Genomic DNA, 20,631 nt, shown 5'->3' on the forward strand with positions numbered 1-20,631 from the left:
ATACTTTCAGGTAATGATCAGTACACTAAGGCGACTTGGTTCCCCAAATTTCGTTCTTCTATGTTGAAGCGTTCATTTCCAGTAACAGTTTGAATTTTTAGGTTTCACTCTGTTTTCTCCTATATTGATAGATGTATTTGGAACTCTAAATCCAACACGGTTTGTGCTAGCTTCTTGAAACTTGACACAGTAAAGTAGTTTCACAGTCTATCTCTATGTTTTGTTTCCTCTTGATGTAGCCCTAAGCAGTGACTGGCGAGAAACACTTTCATGGAAAGGGGTTGCCAAGCTTCCAAAAATTACGAATCTCCAGAAATCTCAGCAAATATTTTTTCACCCAAACTAGATGATACTTTCAGGTAATGATCAGTACACGAAGGCGACTTGGTTCCCCAAATTTCGTTCTTCTATGTTGAAGCGTTCATTTCCAGTAACAGTTTGAATTTTTAGGTTTCACTCTGTTTTCTCCTATATTGATAGATGTATTTGGAACTCTAAATCCAACACGGTTTGTGCTAGCTTCTTGAAACTTGACACAGTAAAGTAGTTTCACATTCTATCTCTATGTTTTGTTTCCTCTTGATGTAGCCCTAAGCAGTGACTGGCGAGAAACACTTTCATGGAAAGAGGTTGCCAACCTTCCAAAAATTACGAAACTCCAGAAATCTCAGCAAATATTTTTTCACCCAAACTAGATGATACTTTCAGGTAATGATCAGTACACGAAGGCGACTTGGTTCCCCAAATTTCGTTCTTCTATGTTGAAGCGTTCATTTCCAGTAACAGTTTGAATTTTTAGGTTTCACTCTGTTTTCTCCTATATTGATAAATGTATTTGGAACTCTAAATCCAAGACGGTTTGTGCTAGCTTCTTGAAACTTGACACAGTAAAGTAGTTTCACGTTCTATCTCTATGTTTTATTTCCTCTTGATGTAGCCCTAAGCAGTGACTGGCGAGAAACACTTTCATGGAAAGGGGTTGCCAAGCTTCCAAAAATTACGAATCTCCAGAAATCTCAGCAAATATTTTTTCGACCAAACTAGATGATACTTTCAGGTAATGATCAGTACACTAAGGCGACTTGGTTCCCCAAATTTCGTTCTTCTATGTTGAAGCGTTCATTTCCAGTAACAGTTTGAATTTTTAGGTTTCACTCTGTTTTCTCCTATATTGATAGATGTATTTGGAACTCTAAATCCAACACGCTTTGTGCTAGCTTCTTGAAACTTGACACAGTAATGTAGTTTCACATTCTATCTCTATGTTTTGTTTCCTCTTGATGTAGCCCTAAGCAGTGACTGGCGAGAAACACTTTCATGGAAAGGGGTTGCCAAGCTTCCAACAATTACGAAACTCCAGAAATCTCAGCAAATATTTTTTCACCCAAACTGGATGATACTTTCAGGTAATGATCAGTACACGAAGGCGACTTGGTCCCCCAAATTTCGTTCTTCTATGTTGAAGCGTTCATTTCCAGTAACAGTTTGAATTTTTAGGTTTCACTCTGTTTTCTCCTATATTGATAGATGTATTTGGAACTCTAAATCCAACACGGTTTGTGCTAGCTTCTTGAAACTTGACACAGTAAAGTAGTTTCACATTCTATCTCTACGTTTTGTTTCCTATTGATGTAGCCCTAAGCAGTGACTGGCGAGAAACACTTTCATGGAAAGGGGTTGCCAAGCTTCCAAAAATTACGAATCTCCAGAAATCTCAGCAAATATTTTTTCACCCAAACTGCATGATACTTTCAGGTAATGATCAGTACACTAAGGCGACTTGGTTCCCCAAATTTCGTTCTTGTATGTTGAAGCGTTCATTTCCAGTAACAGTTTGAATTTTTAGGTTTCACTCTGTTTTCTCCTATATTGATAAATGTATTTGGAACTCTAAATCCAACACGGTTTGTGCTAGCTTCTTGAAACTTGACACAGTAAAGTAGTTTCACGTTCTATCTCTATGTTTTATTTCCTCTTGATGTAGCCCTAAGCAGTGACTGGCGAGAAACACTTTCATGGAAAGGGGTTGCCAAGCTTCCAAAAATTACGAATCTCCAGAAATCTCAGCAAATATTTTTTCACCCAAACTAGATGATACTTTCAGGTAATGATCAGTACACGAAGGCGACTTGGTTCCCCAAATTTCGTTCTTCTGTGCTGAAGCGTTCATTTCCAGTAACAGTTTGAATTTTTAGGTTTCACTCTGTTTTCTCCTATATTGATAGATGTATTTGGAACTCTAAATCCAAGACGGTTTGTGCTAGCTTCTTGAAACTTGACGCAGTAATGTAGTTTCCCATTCTATCTCTATGTTTTGTTTCCTCTTGATGTAGCCCTAAGCAGTGACTGGCGAGAAACACTTTCATGGAAAGGGGTTGCCAAGCTTCCAAAAATTACGAAACTCCAGAAATCTCAGCAAATATTTTTTCACCCAAACTGCATGATACTTTCAGGTAATGATCAGTACACGAAGGCGACTTGGTTCCCCAAATTTCGTTCTTCTATGTTGAAGCGTTCATTTCCAGTAACAGTTTGAATTTTTAGGTTTCACTCTGTTTTCTCCTATATTGATAAATGTATTTGGAACTCTAAATCCAAGACGGTTTGTGCTAGCTTCTTGAAACTTGACACAGTAAAGTAGTTTCACGTTCTATCTCTATGTTTTATTTCCTCTTGATGTAGCCCTAAGCAGTGACTGGCGAGAAACACTTTCATGGAAAGGGGTTGCCAAGCTTCCAAAAATTACGAATCTCCAGAAATCTCAGCAAATATTTTTTCACCCAAACTGCATGATACTTTCAGGTAATGATCAGTACACGAAGGCGACTTGGTTCCCCAAATTTCGTTCTTCTATGTTGAAGCGTTCATTTCCAGTAACAGTTTGAATTTTTAGGTTTCACTCTGTTTTCTCCTATATTGATAGATGTATTTGGAACTCTAAATCCAACACGGTTTGTGCTAGCTTCTTGAAACTTGACACAGTAAAGTAGTTTCACATTCTATCTCTATGTTTTGTTTCCTCTTGATGTAGCCCTAAGCAGTGACTGGCGAGAAACACTTTCATGGAAAGGGGTTGCCAAGCTTCCAAAAATTACAAAACTCCAGAAATCTCAGCAAATATTTTTTCACCCAAACTGCATGATACTTTCAGGTAATGATCAGTACACGAAGGCGACTTGGTTCCCCAAATTTCGTTCTTCTATGTTGAAGCGTTCATTTCCAGTAACAGTTTGAATTTTTAGGTTTCACTCTGTTTTCTCCTATATTGATAAATGTATTTGGAACTCTAAATCCAAGACGGTTTGTGCTAGCTTCTTGAAACTTGACACAGTAAAGTAGTTTCACGTTCTATCTCTATGTTTTATTTCCTCTTGATGTAGCCCTAAGCAGTGACTGGCGAGAAACACTTTCATGGAAAGGGGTTGCCAAGCTTCCAAAAATTACGAATCTCCAGAAATCTCAGCAAATATTTTTTCGACCAAACTAGATGATACTTTCAGGTAATGATCAGTACACTAAGGCGACTTGGTTCCCCAAATTTCGTTCTTCTATGTTGAAGCGTTCATTTCCAGTAACAGTTTGAATTTTTAGGTTTCACTCTGTTTTCTCCTATATTGATAGATGTATTTGGAACTCTAAATCCAACACGCTTTGTGCTAGCTTCTTGAAACTTGACACAGTAATGTAGTTTCACATTCTATCTCTATGTTTTGTTTCCTCTTGATGTAGCCCTAAGCAGTAACTGGCGAGAAACACTTTCATGGAAAGGGGTTGCCAAGCTTCCAACAATTACGAAACTCCAGAAATCTCAGCAAATATTTTTTCACCCAAACTGGATGATACTTTCAGGTAATGATCAGTACACGAAGGCGACTTGGTCCCCCAAATTTCGTTCTTCTATGTTGAAGCGTTCATTTCCAGTAACAGTTTGAATTTTTAGGTTTCACTCTGTTTTCTCCTATATTGATAGATGTATTTGGAACTCTAAATCCAACACGGTTTGTGCTAGCTTCTTGAAACTTGACACAGTAAAGTAGTTTCACATTCTATCTCTACGTTTTGTTTCCTATTGATGTAGCCCTAAGCAGTGACTGGCGAGAAACACTTTCATGGAAAGGGGTTGCCAAGCTTCCAAAAATTACGAAACTCCAGAAATCTCAGCAAATATGTTTTCACCCAAACTGCATGATACTTTCAGGTAATGATCAGTACACGAAGGCGACTTGGTTCCCCAAATTTCGTTCTTCTATGTTGAAGCGTTCATTTCCAGTAACAGTTTGAATTTTTAGGTTTCACTCTGTTTTCTCCTATATTGATAAATGTATTTGGAACTCTAAATCCAAGACGGTTTGTGCTAGCTTCTTGAAACTTGACACAGTAAAGTAGTTTCACGTTCTATCTCTATGTTTTATTTCCTCTTGATGTAGCCCTAAGCAGTGACTGGCAAGAAACACTTTCATGGAAAGGGGTTGCCAAGCTTCCAAAAATTACGAATCTCCAGAAATCTCAGCAAATATTTTTTCACCCAAACTGCATGATACTTTCAGGTAATGATCAGTACACTAAGGCGACTTGGTTCCCCAAATTTCGTTCTTCTATGTTGAAGCGTTCATTTCCAGTAACAGTTTGAATTTTTAGGTTTCACTCTGTTTTCTCCTATATTGATAGATGTATTTGGAACTCTAAATCCAACACGCTTTGTGCTAGCTTCTTGAAACTTGACACAGTAATGTAGTTTCACATTCTATCTCTATGTTTTGTTTCCTCTTGATGTAGCCCTAAGCAGTGACTGGCGAGAAACACTTTCATGGAAAGGGGTTGCCAAGCTTCCAACAATTACGAAACTCCAGAAATCTCAGCAAATATTTTTTCACCCAAACTGGATGATACTTTCAGGTAATGATCAGTACACGAAGGCGACTTGGTCCCCCAAATTTCGTTCTTCTATGTTGAAGCGTTCATTTCCAGTAACAGTTTGAATTTTTAGGTTTCACTCTGTTTTCTCCTATATTGATAGATGTATTTGGAACTCTAAATCCAACACGGTTTGTGCTAGCTTCTTGAAACTTGACACAGTAAAGTAGTTTCACATTCTATCTCTACGTTTTGTTTCCTATTGATGTAGCCCTAAGCAGTGACTGGCGAGAAACACTTTCATGGAAAGGGGTTGCCAAGCTTCCAAAAATTACGAAACTCCAGAAATCTCAGCAAATATGTTTTCACCCAAACTGCATGATACTTTCAGGTAATGATCAGTACACGAAGGCGACTTGGTTCCCCAAATTTCGTTCTTCTATGTTGAAGCGTTCATTTCCAGTAACAGTTTGAATTTTTAGGTTTCACTCTGTTTTCTCCTATATTGATAAATGTATTTGGAACTCTAAATCCAAGACGGTTTGTGCTAGCTTCTTGAAACTTGACACAGTAAAGTAGTTTCACGTTCTATCTCTATGTTTTGTTTCCTCTTGATGTAGCCCTAAGCAGTGACTGGCAAGAAACACTTTCATGGAAAGGGGTTGCCAAGCTTCCAAAAATTACGAATCTCCAGAAATCTCAGCAAATATTTTTTCACCCAAACCAGATGATACTTTCAGGTAATGATCAGTACACGAAGGCGACTTGGTTCCCCAAATTTCGTTCTTCTATGTTGAAGCGTTCATTTCCAGTAACAGTTTGAATTTTTAGGTTTCACTCTGTTTTCTCCTATATTGATAGATGTATTTGGAACTCTAAATCCAACACGGTTTGTGCTAGCTTCTTGAAACTTGACACAGTAAAGTAGTTTCACATTCTATCTCTATCTTTTGTTTCCTCTTGATGTAGCCCTAAGCAGTGACTGGCGAGAAACACTTTCATGGAAAGAGGTTGCCAACCTTCCAAAAATTACGAAACTCCAGAAATCTCAGCAAATATTTTTTCACCCAAACTAGATGATACTTTCAGGTAATGATCAGTACACGAAGGCGACTTGGTTCCCCAAATTTCGTTCTTCTATGTTGAAGCGTTCATTTCCAGTAACAGTTTGAATTTTTAGGTTTCACTCTGTTTTCTCCTATATTGATAAATGTATTTGGAACTCTAAATCCAAGACGGTTTGTGCTAGCTTCTTGAAACTTGACACAGTAAAGTAGTTTCACGTTCTATCTCTATGTTTTATTTCCTCTTGATGTAGCCCTAAGCAGTGACTGGCGAGAAACACTTTCATGGAAAGGGGTTGCCAAGCTTCCAAAAATTACGAATCTCCAGAAATCTCAGCAAATATTTTTTCGACCAAACTAGATGATACTTTCAGGTAATGATCAGTACACTAAGGCGACTTGGTTCCCCAAATTTCGTTCTTCTATGTTGAAGCGTTCATTTCCAGTAACAGTTTGAATTTTTAGGTTTCACTCTGTTTTCTCCTATATTGATAGATGTATTTGGAACTCTAAATCCAACACGCTTTGTGCTAGCTTCTTGAAACTTGACACAGTAATGTAGTTTCACATTCTATCTCTATGTTTTGTTTCCTCTTGATGTAGCCCTAAGCAGTGACTGGCGAGAAACACTTTCATGGAAAGGGGTTGCCAAGCTTCCAACAATTACGAAACTCCAGAAATCTCAGCAAATATTTTTTCACCCAAACTGGATGATACTTTCAGGTAATGATCAGTACACGAAGGCGACTTGGTCCCCCAAATTTCGTTCTTCTATGTTGAAGCGTTCATTTCCAGTAACAGTTTGAATTTTTAGGTTTCACTCTGTTTTCTCCTATATTGATAGATGTATTTGGAACTCTAAATCCAACACGGTTTGTGCTAGCTTCTTGAAACTTGACACAGTAAAGTAGTTTCACATTCTATCTCTACGTTTTGTTTCCTATTGATGTAGCCCTAAGCAGTGACTGGCGAGAAACACTTTCATGGAAAGGGGTTGCCAAGCTTCCAAAAATTACGAATCTCCAGAAATCTCAGCAAATATTTTTTCACCCAAACTGCATGATACTTTCAGGTAATGATCAGTACACTAAGGCGACTTGGTTCCCCAAATTTCGTTCTTGTATGTTGAAGCGTTCATTTCCAGTAACAGTTTGAATTTTTAGGTTTCACTCTGTTTTCTCCTATATTGATAAATGTATTTGGAACTCTAAATCCAACACGGTTTGTGCTAGCTTCTTGAAACTTGACACAGTAAAGTAGTTTCACGTTCTATCTCTATGTTTTATTTCCTCTTGATGTAGCCCTAAGCAGTGACTGGCGAGAAACACTTTCATGGAAAGGGGTTGCCAAGCTTCCAAAAATTACGAATCTCCAGAAATCTCAGCAAATATTTTTTCACCCAAACTAGATGATACTTTCAGGTAATGATCAGTACACGAAGGCGACTTGGTTCCCCAAATTTCGTTCTTCTGTGCTGAAGCGTTCATTTCCAGTAACAGTTTGAATTTTTAGGTTTCACTCTGTTTTCTCCTATATTGATAGATGTATTTGGAACTCTAAATCCAAGACGGTTTGTGCTAGCTTCTTGAAACTTGACGCAGTAATGTAGTTTCCCATTCTATCTCTATGTTTTGTTTCCTCTTGATGTAGCCCTAAGCAGTGACTGGCGAGAAACACTTTCATGGAAAGGGGTTGCCAAGCTTCCAAAAATTACGAAACTCCAGAAATCTCAGCAAATATTTTTTCACCCAAACTGCATGATACTTTCAGGTAATGATCAGTACACGAAGGCGACTTGGTTCCCCAAATTTCGTTCTTCTATGTTGAAGCGTTCATTTCCAGTAACAGTTTGAATTTTTAGGTTTCACTCTGTTTTCTCCTATATTGATAAATGTATTTGGAACTCTAAATCCAAGACGGTTTGTGCTAGCTTCTTGAAACTTGACACAGTAAAGTAGTTTCACGTTCTATCTCTATGATTTGTTTCCTCTTGATGTAGCCCTAAGCAGTGACTGGCGAGAAACACTTTCATGGAAAGGGGTTGCCAAGCTTCCAAAAATTACGAATCTTTAGAAATCTCAGCAAATATTTTTTCACCCAAACTGCATGATACTTTCAGGTAATGATCAGTACACGAAGGCGACTTGGTTCCCCAAATTTCGTTCTTCTATGTTGAAGCGTTCATTTCCAGTAACAGTTTGAATTTTTAGGTTTCACTCTGTTTTCTCCTATATTGATAGATGTATTTGGAACTCTAAATCCAACACGGTTTGTGCTAGCTTCTTGAAACTTGACACAGTAAAGTAGTTTCACATTCTATCTCTATGTTTTGTTTCCTCTTGATGTAGCCCTAAGCAGTGACTGGCGAGAAACACTTTCATGGAAAGGGGTTGCCAAGCTTCCAAAAATTACAAAACTCCAGAAATCTCAGCAAATATTTTTTCACCCAAACTGCATGATACTTTCAGGTAATGATCAGTACACGAAGGCGACTTGGTTCCCCAAATTTCGTTCTTCTATGTTGAAGCGTTCATTTCCAGTAACAGTTTGAATTTTTAGGTTTCACTCTGTTTTCTCCTATATTGATAAATGTATTTGGAACTCTAAATCCAAGACGGTTTGTGCTAGCTTCTTGAAACTTGACACAGTAAAGTAGTTTCACGTTCTATCTCTATGTTTTATTTCCTCTTGATGTAGCCCTAAGCAGTGACTGGCGAGAAACACTTTCATGGAAAGGGGTTGCCAAGCTTCCAAAAATTACGAATCTCCAGAAATCTCAGCAAATATTTTTTCGACCAAACTAGATGATACTTTCAGGTAATGATCAGTACACTAAGGCGACTTGGTTCCCCAAATTTCGTTCTTCTATGTTGAAGCGTTCATTTCCAGTAACAGTTTGAATTTTTAGGTTTCACTCTGTTTTCTCCTATATTGATAGATGTATTTGGAACTCTAAATCCAACACGCTTTGTGCTAGCTTCTTGAAACTTGACACAGTAATGTAGTTTCACATTCTATCTCTATGTTTTGTTTCCTCTTGATGTAGCCCTAAGCAGTGACTGGCGAGAAACACTTTCATGGAAAGGGGTTGCCAAGCTTCCAACAATTACGAAACTCCAGAAATCTCAGCAAATATTTTTTCACCCAAACTGGATGATACTTTCAGGTAATGATCAGTACACGAAGGCGACTTGGTCCCCCAAATTTCGTTCTTCTATGTTGAAGCGTTCATTTCCAGTAACAGTTTGAATTTTTAGGTTTCACTCTGTTTTCTCCTATATTGATAGATGTATTTGGAACTCTAAATCCAACACGGTTTGTGCTAGCTTCTTGAAACTTGACACAGTAAAGTAGTTTCACATTCTATCTCTACGTTTTGTTTCCTATTGATGTAGCCCTAAGCAGTGACTGGCGAGAAACACTTTCATGGAAAGGGGTTGCCAAGCTTCCAAAAATTACGAATCTCCAGAAATCTCAGCAAATATTTTTTCACCCAAACTGCATGATACTTTCAGGTAATGATCAGTACACTAAGGCGACTTGGTTCCCCAAATTTCGTTCTTGTATGTTGAAGCGTTCATTTCCAGTAACAGTTTGAATTTTTAGGTTTCACTCTGTTTTCTCCTATATTGATAAATGTATTTGGAACTCTAAATCCAACACGGTTTGTGCTAGCTTCTTGAAACTTGACACAGTAAAGTAGTTTCACGTTCTATCTCTATGTTTTATTTCCTCTTGATGTAGCCCTAAGCAGTGACTGGCGAGAAACACTTTCATGGAAAGGGGTTGCCAAGCTTCCAAAAATTACGAATCTCCAGAAATCTCAGCAAATATTTTTTCACCCAAACTAGATGATACTTTCAGGTAATGATCAGTACACGAAGGCGACTTGGTTCCCCAAATTTCGTTCTTCTGTGCTGAAGCGTTCATTTCCAGTAACAGTTTGAATTTTTAGGTTTCACTCTGTTTTCTCCTATATTGATAGATGTATTTGGAACTCTAAATCCAACACGGTTTGTGCTAGCTTCTTGAAACTTGACACAGTAAAGTAGTTTCACATTCTATCTCTATGTTTTGTTTCCTCTTGATGTAGCCATAAGCAGTGACTGGCGAGAAACACTTTCATGGAAAGAGGTTGCCAAGCTTCCAAAAATTACGAAACTCCAGAAATCTCAGCAAATATTTTTTCACCCAAACTGCATGATACTTTCAGGTAATGATCAGTACACGAAGGCGACATGGTTCCCCAAATTTCGTTCTTCTATGTTGAAGCGTTCATTTCCAGTAACAGTTTGAATTTTTAGGTTTCACTCTGTTTTCTCCTATATTGATAAATGTATTTGGAACTCTAAATCCAAGACGGTTTGTGCTAGCTTCTTGAAACTTGACACAGTAAAGTAGTTTCACGTTCTATCTCTATGATTTGTTTCCTCTTGATGTAGCCCTAAGCAGTGACTGGCGAGAAACACTTTCATGGAAAGGGGTTGCCAAGCTTCCAAAAATTACGAATCTCCAGAAATCTCAGCAAATATTTTTTCACCCAAACCAGATGATACTTTCAGGTAATGATCAGTACACGAAGGCGACTTGGTTCCCCAAATTTCGTTCTTCTATGTTGAAGCGTTCATTTCCAGTAACAGTTTGAATTTTTAGGTTTCACTCTGTTTTCTCCTATATTGATAGATGTATTTGGAACTCTAAATCCAACACGGTTTGTGCTAGCTTCTTGAAACTTGACACAGTAAAGTAGTTTCACATTCTATCTCTATGTTTTGTTTCCTCTTGATGTAGCCCTAAGCAGTGACTGGCGAGAAACACTTTCATGGAAAGAGGTTGCCAACCTTCCAAAAATTACGAAACTCCAGAAATCTCAGCAAATATTTTTTCACCCAAACTAGATGATACTTTCAGGTAATGATCAGTACACGAAGGCGACTTGGTTCCCCAAATTTCGTTCTTCTATGTTGAAGCGTTCATTTCCAGTAACAGTTTGAATTTTTAGGTTTCACTCTGTTTTCTCCTATATTGATAAATGTATTTGGAACTCTAAATCCAAGACGGTTTGTGCTAGCTTCTTGAAACTTGACACAGTAAAGTAGTTTCACGTTCTATCTCTATGTTTTATTTCCTCTTGATGTAGCCCTAAGCAGTGACTGGCGAGAAACACTTTCATGGAAAGGGGTTGCCAAGCTTCCAAAAATTACGAATCTCCAGAAATCTCAGCAAATATTTTTTCGACCAAACTAGATGATACTTTCAGGTAATGATCAGTACACTAAGGCGACTTGGTTCCCCAAATTTCGTTCTTCTATGTTGAAGCGTTCATTTCCAGTAACAGTTTGAATTTTTAGGTTTCACTCTGTTTTCTCCTATATTGATAGATGTATTTGGAACTCTAAATCCAACACGCTTTGTGCTAGCTTCTTGAAACTTGACACAGTAATGTAGTTTCACATTCTATCTCTATGTTTTGTTTCCTCTTGATGTAGCCCTAAGCAGTGACTGGCGAGAAACACTTTCATGGAAAGGGGTTGCCAAGCTTCCAACAATTACGAAACTCCAGAAATCTCAGCAAATATTTTTTCACCCAAACTGGATGATACTTTCAGGTAATGATCAGTACACGAAGGCGACTTGGTCCCCCAAATTTCGTTCTTCTATGTTGAAGCGTTCATTTCCAGTAACAGTTTGAATTTTTAGGTTTCACTCTGTTTTCTCCTATATTGATAGATGTATTTGGAACTCTAAATCCAACACGGTTTGTGCTAGCTTCTTGAAACTTGACACAGTAAAGTAGTTTCACATTCTATCTCTACGTTTTGTTTCCTATTGATGTAGCCCTAAGCAGTGACTGGCGAGAAACACTTTCATGGAAAGGGGTTGCCAAGCTTCCAAAAATTACGAATCTCCAGAAATCTCAGCAAATATTTTTTCACCCAAACTGCATGATACTTTCAGGTAATGATCAGTACACTAAGGCGACTTGGTTCCCCAAATTTCGTTCTTGTATGTTGAAGCGTTCATTTCCAGTAACAGTTTGAATTTTTAGGTTTCACTCTGTTTTCTCCTATATTGATAAATGTATTTGGAACTCTAAATCCAACACGGTTTGTGCTAGCTTCTTGAAACTTGACACAGTAAAGTAGTTTCACGTTCTATCTCTATGTTTTATTTCCTCTTGATGTAGCCCTAAGCAGTGACTGGCGAGAAACACTTTCATGGAAAGGGGTTGCCAAGCTTCCAAAAATTACGAATCTCCAGAAATCTCAGCAAATATTTTTTCACCCAAACTAGATGATACTTTCAGGTAATGATCAGTACACGAAGGCGACTTGGTTCCCCAAATTTCGTTCTTCTGTGCTGAAGCGTTCATTTCCAGTAACAGTTTGAATTTTTAGGTTTCACTCTGTTTTCTCCTATATTGATAGATGTATTTGGAACTCTAAATCCAAGACGGTTTGTGCTAGCTTCTTGAAACTTGACGCAGTAATGTAGTTTCCCATTCTATCTCTATGTTTTGTTTCCTCTTGATGTAGCCCTAAGCAGTGACTGGCGAGAAACACTTTCATGGAAAGGGGTTGCCAAGCTTCCAAAAATTACGAAACTCCAGAAATCTCAGCAAATATTTTTTCACCCAAACTGCATGATACTTTCAGGTAATGATCAGTACACGAAGGCGACTTGGTTCCCCAAATTTCGTTCTTCTATGTTGAAGCGTTCATTTCCAGTAACAGTTTGAATTTTTAGGTTTCACTCTGTTTTCTCCTATATTGATAGATGTATTTGGAACTCTAAATCCAACACGGTTTGTGCTAGCTTCTTGAAACTTGACACAGTAAAGTAGTTTCACGTTCTATCTCTATGATTTGTTTCCTCTTGATGTAGCCCTAAGCAGTGACTGGCGAGAAACACTTTCATGGAAAGGGGTTGCCAAGCTTCCAAAAATTACGAATCTTTAGAAATCTCAGCAAATATTTTTTCACCCAAACTGCATGATACTTTCAGGTAATGATCAGTACACGAAGGCGACTTGGTTCCCCAAATTTCGTTCTTCTATGTTGAAGCGTTCATTTCCAGTAACAGTTTGAATTTTTAGGTTTCACTCTGTTTTCTCCTATATTGATAGATGTATTTGGAACTCTAAATCCAACACGGTTTGTGCTAGCTTCTTGAAACTTGACACAGTAAAGTAGTTTCACATTCTATCTCTATGTTTTGTTTCCTCTTGATGTAGCCCTAAGCAGTGACTGGCGAGAAACACTTTCATGGAAAGGGGTTGCCAAGCTTCCAAAAATTACAAAACTCCAGAAATCTCAGCAAATATTTTTTCACCCAAACTGCATGATACTTTCAGGTAATGATCAGTACACGAAGGCGACTTGGTTCCCCAAATTTCGTTCTTCTATGTTGAAGCGTTCATTTCCAGTAACAGTTTGAATTTTTAGGTTTCACTCTGTTTTCTCCTATATTGATAAATGTATTTGGAACTCTAAATCCAAGACGGTTTGTGCTAGCTTCTTGAAACTTGACACAGTAAAGTAGTTTCACGTTCTATCTCTATGTTTTATTTCCTCTTGATGTAGCCCTAAGCAGTGACTGGCGAGAAACACTTTCATGGAAAGGGGTTGCCAAGCTTCCAAAAATTACGAATCTCCAGAAATCTCAGCAAATATTTTTTCGACCAAACTAGATGATACTTTCAGGTAATGATCAGTACACTAAGGCGACTTGGTTCCCCAAATTTCGTTCTTCTATGTTGAAGCGTTCATTTCCAGTAACAGTTTGAATTTTTAGGTTTCACTCTGTTTTCTCCTATATTGATAAATGTATTTGGAACTCTAAATCCAACACGCTTTGTGCTAGCTTCTTGAAACTTGACACAGTAATGTAGTTTCACATTCTATCTCTATGTTTTGTTTCCTCTTGATGTAGCCCTAAGCAGTGACTGGCGAGAAACACTTTCATGGAAAGGGGTTGCCAAGCTTCCAACAATTACGAAACTCCAGAAATCTCAGCAAATATTTTTTCACCCAAACTGGATGATACTTTCAGGTAATGATCAGTACACGAAGGCGACTTGGTCCCCCAAATTTCGTTCTTCTATGTTGAAGCGTTCATTTCCAGTAACAGTTTGAATTTTTAGGTTTCACTCTGTTTTCTCCTATATTGATAAATGTATTTGGAATTCTAAATCCAACACGGTTTGTGCTAGCTTCTTGAAACTTGACACAGTAAAGTAGTTTCACGTTCTATCTCTATGTTTTATTTCCTCTTGATGTAGCCCTAAGCAGTGACTGGCGAGAAACACTTTCATGGAAAGGGGTTGCCAAGCTTCCAAAAATTACGAATCTCCAGAAATCTCAGCAAATATTTTTTCACCCAAACTAGATGATACTTTCAGGTAATGATCAGTACACGAAGGCGACTTGGTTCCCCAAATTTCGTTCTTCTGTGCTGAAGCGTTCATTTCCAGTAACAGTTTGAATTTTTAGGTTTCACTCTGTTTTCTCCTATATTGATAGATGTATTTGGAACTCTAAATCCAAGACGGTTTGTGCTAGCTTCTTGAAACTTGACGCAGTAATGTAGTTTCCCATTCTATCTCTATGTTTTGTTTCCTCTTGATGTAGCCCTAAGCAGTGACTGGCGAGAAACACTTTCATGGAAAGGGGTTGCCAAGCTTCCAAAAATTACGAAACTCCAGAAATCTCAGCAAATATTTTTTCACCCAAACTGCATGATACTTTCAGGTAATGATCAGTACACGAAGGCGACTTGGTTCCCCAAATTTCGTTCTTCTATGTTGAAGCGTTCATTTCCAGTAACAGTTTGAATTTTTAGGTTTCACTCTGTTTTCTCCTATATTGATAAATGTATTTGGAACTCTAAATCCAAGACGGTTTGTGCTAGCTTCTTGAAACTTGACACAGTAAAGTAGTTTCACGTTCTATCTCTATGTTTTATTTCCTCTTGATGTAGCCCTAAGCAGTGACTGGCGAGAAACACTTTCATGGAAAGGGGTTGCCAAGCTTCCAAAAATTACGAATCTCCAGAAATCTCAGCAAATATTTTTTCACCCAAACTGCATGATACTTTCAGGTAATGATCAGTACACGAAGGCGACTTGGTTCCCCAAATTTCGTTCTTCTATGTTGAAGCGTTCATTTCCAGTAACAGTTTGAATTTTTAGGTTTCACTCTGTTTTCTCCTATATTGATAGATGTATTTGGAACTCTAAATCCAACACGGTTTGTGCTAGCTTCTTGAAACTTGACACAGTAAAGTAGTTTCACATTCTATCTCTATGTTTTGTTTCCTCTTGATGTAGCCCTAAGCAGTGACTGGCGAGAAACACTTTCATGGAAAGGGGTTGCCAAGCTTCCAAAAATTACAAAACTCCAGAAATCTCAGCAAATATTTTTTCACCCAAACTGCATGATACTTTCAGGTAATGATCAGTATACGAAGGCGACTTGGTTCCCCAAATTTCGTTCTTCTATGTTGAAGCGTTCATTTCCAGTAACAGTTTGAATTTTTAGGTTTCACTCTGTTTTCTCCTATATTGATAAATGTATTTGGAACTCTAAATCCAAGACGGTTTGTGCTAGCTTCTTGAAACTTGACACAGTAAAGTAGTTTCACGTTCTATCTCTATGTTTTATTTCCTCTTGATGTAGCCCTAAGCAGTGACTGGCGAGAAACACTTTCATGGAAAGGGGTTGCCAAGCTTCCAAAAATTACGAATCTCCAGAAATCTCAGCAAATATTTTTTCGACCAAACTAGATGATACTTTCAGGTAATGATCAGTACACTAAGGCGACTTGGTTCCCCAAATTTCGTTCTTCTATGTTGAAGCGTTCATTTCCAGTAACAGTTTGAATTTTTAGGTTTCACTCTGTTTTCTCCTATATTGATAGATGTATTTGGAACTCTAAATCCAACACGCTTTGTGCTAGCTTCTTGAAACTTGACACAGTAATGTAGTTTCACATTCTATCTCTATGTTTTGTTTCCTCTTGATGTAGCCCTAAGCAGTGACTGGCGAGAAACACTTTCATGGAAAGGGGTTGCCAAGCTTCCAACAATTACGAAACTCCAGAAATCTCAGCAAATATTTTTTCACCCAAACTGGATGATACTTTCAGGTAATGATCAGTACACGAAGGCGACTTGGTCCCCCAAATTTCGTTCTTCTATGTTGAAGCGTTCATTTCCAGTAACAGTTTGAATTTTTAGGTTTCACTCTGTTTTCTCCTATATTGATAGATGTATTTGGAACTCTAAATCCAACACGGTTTGTGCTAGCTTCTTGAAACTTGACACAGTAAAGTAGTTTCACATTCTATCTCTACGTTTTGTTTCCTATTGATGTAGCCCTAAGCAGTGACTGGCGAGAAACACTTTCATGGAAAGGGGTTGCCAAGCTTCCAAAAATTACGAAACTCCAGAAATCTCAGCAAATATGTTTTCACCCAAACTGCATGATACTTTCAGGTAATGATCAGTACACGAAGGCGACTTGGTTCCCCAAATTTCGTTCTTCTATGTTGAAGCGTTCATTTCCAGTAACAGTTTGAATTTTTAGGTTTCACTCTGTTTTCTCCTATATTGATAAATGTATTTGGAACTCTAAATCCAAGACGGTTTGTGCTAGCTTCTTGAAACTTGACACAGTAAAGTAGTTTCACGTTCTATCTCTATGTTTTATTTCCTCTTGATGTAGCCCTAAGCAGTGACTGGCAAGAAACACTTTCATGGAAAGGGGTTGCCAAGCTTCCAAAAATTACGAATCTCCAGAAATCTCAGCAAATATTTTTTCACCCAAACTGCATGATACTTTCAGGTAATGATCAGTACACTAAGGCGACTTGGTTCCCCAAATTTCGTTCTTCTAGGTTGAAGCGTTCATTTCCAGTAACAGTTTGAATTTTTAGGTTTCACTCTGTTTTCTCCTATATTGATAGATGTATTTGGAACTCTAAATCCAACACGGTTTGTGCTAGCTTCTTGAAACTTGACACAGTAAAGTAGTTTCACGTTCTATCTCTATGTTTTGTTTCCTCTTGATGTAGCCCTAAGCAGTGACTGGCGAGAAACACTTTCATGGAAAGGGGTTGCCAAGCTTCCAAAAATTACGAATCTCCAGAAATCTCAGCAAATATTTTTTCACCCAAACTAGATGATACTTTCAGGTAATGATCAGTACACTAAGGCGACTTGGTTCCCCAAATTTCGTTCTTCTATGTTGAAGCGTTCATTTCCAGTAACAGTTTGAATTTTTAGGTTTCACTCTGTTTTCTCCTATATTGATAGATGTATTTGGAACTCTAAATCCAACACGGTTTGTGCTAGCTTCTTGAAACTTGACACAGTAAAGTAGTTTCACAGTCTATCTCTATGTTTTGTTTCCTCTTGATGTAGCCCTAAGCAGTGACTGGCGAGAAACACTTTCATGGAAAGGGGTTGCCAAGCTTCCAAAAATTACGAATCTCCAGAAATCTCAGCAAATATTTTTTCACCCAAACTAGATGATACTTTCAGGTAATGATCAGTACACGAAGGCGACTTGGTTCCCCAAATTTCGTTCTTCTATGTTGAAGCGTTCATTTCCAGTAACAGTTTGAATTTTTAGGTTTCACTCTGTTTTCTCCTATATTGATAGATGTATTTGGAACTCTAAATCCAACACGGTTTGTGCTAGCTTCTTGAAACTTGACACAGTAAAGTAGTTTCACATTCTATCTCTATGTTTTGTTTCCTCTTGATGTAGCCCTAAGCAGTGACTGGCGAGAAACACTTTCATGGAAAGAGGTTGCCAACCTTCCAAAAATTACGAAACTCCAGAAATCTCAGCAAATATTTTTTCACCCAAACTAGATGATACTTTCAGGTAATGATCAGTACACGAAGGCGACTTGGTTCCCCAAATTTCGTTCTTCTATGTTGAAGCGTTCATTTCCAGTAACAGTTTGAATTTTTAGGTTTCACTCTGTTTTCTCCTATATTGATAAATGTATTTGGAACTCTAAATCCAAGACGGTTTGTGCTAGCTTCTTGAAACTTGACACAGTAAAGTAGTTTCACGTTCTATCTCTATGTTTTATTTCCTCTTGATGTAGCCCTAAGCAGTGACTGGCGAGAAACACTTTCATGGAAAGGGGTTGCCAAGCTTCCAAAAATTACGAATCTCCAGAAATCTCAGCAAATATTTTTTCGACCAAACTAGATGATACTTTCAGGTAATGATCAGTACACTAAGGCGACTTGGTTCCCCAAATTTCGTTCTTCTATGTTGAAGCGTTCATTTCCAGTAACAGTTTGAATTTTTAGGTTTCACTCTGTTTTCTCCTATATTGATAGATGTATTTGGAACTCTAAATCCAACACGCTTTGTGCTAGCTTCTTGAAACTTGACACAGTAATGTAGTTTCACATTCTATCTCTATGTTTTGTTTCCTCTTGATGTAGCCCTAAGCAGTGACTGGCGAGAAACACTTTCATGGAAAGGGGTTGCCAAGCTTCCAACAATTACGAAACTCCAGAAATCTCAGCAAATATTTTTTCACCCAAACTGGATGATACTTTCAGGTAATGATCAGTACACGAAGGCGACTTGGTCCCCCAAATTTCGTTCTTCTATGTTGAAGCGTTCATTTCCAGTAACAGTTTGAATTTTTAGGTTTCACTCTGTTTTCTCCTATATTGATAGATGTATTTGGAACTCTAAATCCAACACGGTTTGTGCTAGCTTCTTGAAACTTGACACAGTAAAGTAGTTTCACATTGTATCTCTACGTTTTGTTTCCTATTGATGTAGCCCTAAGCAGTGACTGGCGAGAAACACTTTCATGGAAAGGGGTTGCCAAGCTTCCAAAAATTACGAATCTCCAGAAATCTCAGCAAATATTTTTTCACCCAAACTGCATGATACTTTCAGGTAATGATCAGTACACTAAGGCGACTTGGTTCCCCAAATTTCGTTCTTGTATGTTGAAGCGTTCATTTCCAGTAACAGTTTGAATTTTTAGGTTTCACTCTGTTTTCTCCTATATTGATAAATGTATTTGGAACTCTAAATCCAACACGGTTTGTGCTAGCTTCTTGAAACTTGACACAGTAAAGTAGTTTCACGTTCTATCTCTATGTTTTATTTCCTCTTGATGTAGCCCTAAGCAGTGACTGGCGAGAAACACTTTCATGGAAAGGGGTTGCCAAGCTTCCAAAAATTACGAATCTCCAGAAATCTCAGCAAATATTTTTTCACCCAAACTAGATGATACTTTCAGGTAATGATCAGTACACGAAGGCGACTTGGTTCCCCAAATTTCGTTCTTCTGTGCTGAAGCGTTCATTTCCAGTAACAGTTTGAATTTTTAGGTTTCACTCTGTTTTCTCCTATATTGATAGATGTATTTGGAACTCTAAATCCAAGACGGTTTGTGCTAGCTTCTTGAAACTTGACGCAGTAATGTAGTTTCCCATTCTATCTCTATGTTTTGTTTCCTCTTGATGTAGCCCTAAGCAGTGACTGGCGAGAAACACTTTCATGGAAAGGGGTTGCCAAGCTTCCAAAAATTACGAAACTCCAGAAATCTCAGCAAATATTTTTTCACCCAAACTGCATGATACTTTCAGGTAATGATCAGTACACGAAGGCGACTTGGTTCCCCAAATTTCGTTCTTCTATGTTGAAGCGTTCATTTCCAGTAACAGTTTGAATTTTTAGGTTTCACTCTGTTTTCTCCTATATTGATAAATGTATTTGGAACTCTAAATCCAAGACGGTTTGTGCTAGCTTCTTGAAACTTGACACAGTAAAGTAGTTTCACGTTCTATCTCTATGATTTGTTTCCTCTTGATGTAGCCCTAAGCAGTGACTGGCGAGAAACACTTTCATGGAAAGGGGTTGCCAAGCTTCCAAAAATTACGAATCTTTAGAAATCTCAGCAAATATTTTTTCACCCAAACTGCATGATACTTTCAGGTAATGATCAGTACACGAAGGCGACTTGGTTCCCCAAATTTCGTTCTTCTATGTTGAAGCGTTCATTTCCAGTAACAGTTTGAATTTTTAGGTTTCACTCTGTTTTCTCCTATATTGATAGATGTATTTGGAACTCTAAATCCAACACGGTTTGTGCTAGCTTCTTGAAACTTGACACAGTAAAGTAGTTTCACATTCTATCTCTATGTTTTGTTTCCTCTTGATGTAGCCCTAAGCAGTGACTGGCGAGAAACACTTTCATGGAAAGGGGTTGCCAAGCTTCCAAAAATTACAAAACTCCAGAAATCTCAGCAAATATTTTTTCACCCAAACTGCATGATACTTTCAGGTAATGATCAGTACACGAAGGCGACTTGGTTCCCCAAATTTCGTTCTTCTATGTTGAAGCGTTCATTTCCAGTAACAGTTTGAATTTTTAGGTTTCACTCTGTTTTCTCCTATATTGATAAATGTATTTGGAACTCTAAATCCAAGACGGTTTGTGCTAGCTTCTTGAAACTTGACACAGTAAAGTAGTTTCACGTTCTATCTCTATGTTTTATTTCCTCTTGATGTAGCCCTAAGCAGTGACTGGCGAGAAACACTTTCATGGAAAGGGGTTGCCAAGCTTCCAAAAATTACGAATCTCCAGAAATCTCAGCAAATATTTTTTCGACCAAACTAGATGATACTTTCAGGTAATGATCAGTACACTAAGGCGACTTGGT

Source organism: Spermophilus citellus (assembly GCF_964194105.1).
Source record: "Spermophilus citellus genome assembly, chromosome: X".
Classification (NCBI taxonomy): domain Eukaryota; kingdom Metazoa; phylum Chordata; class Mammalia; order Rodentia; family Sciuridae; genus Spermophilus; species Spermophilus citellus.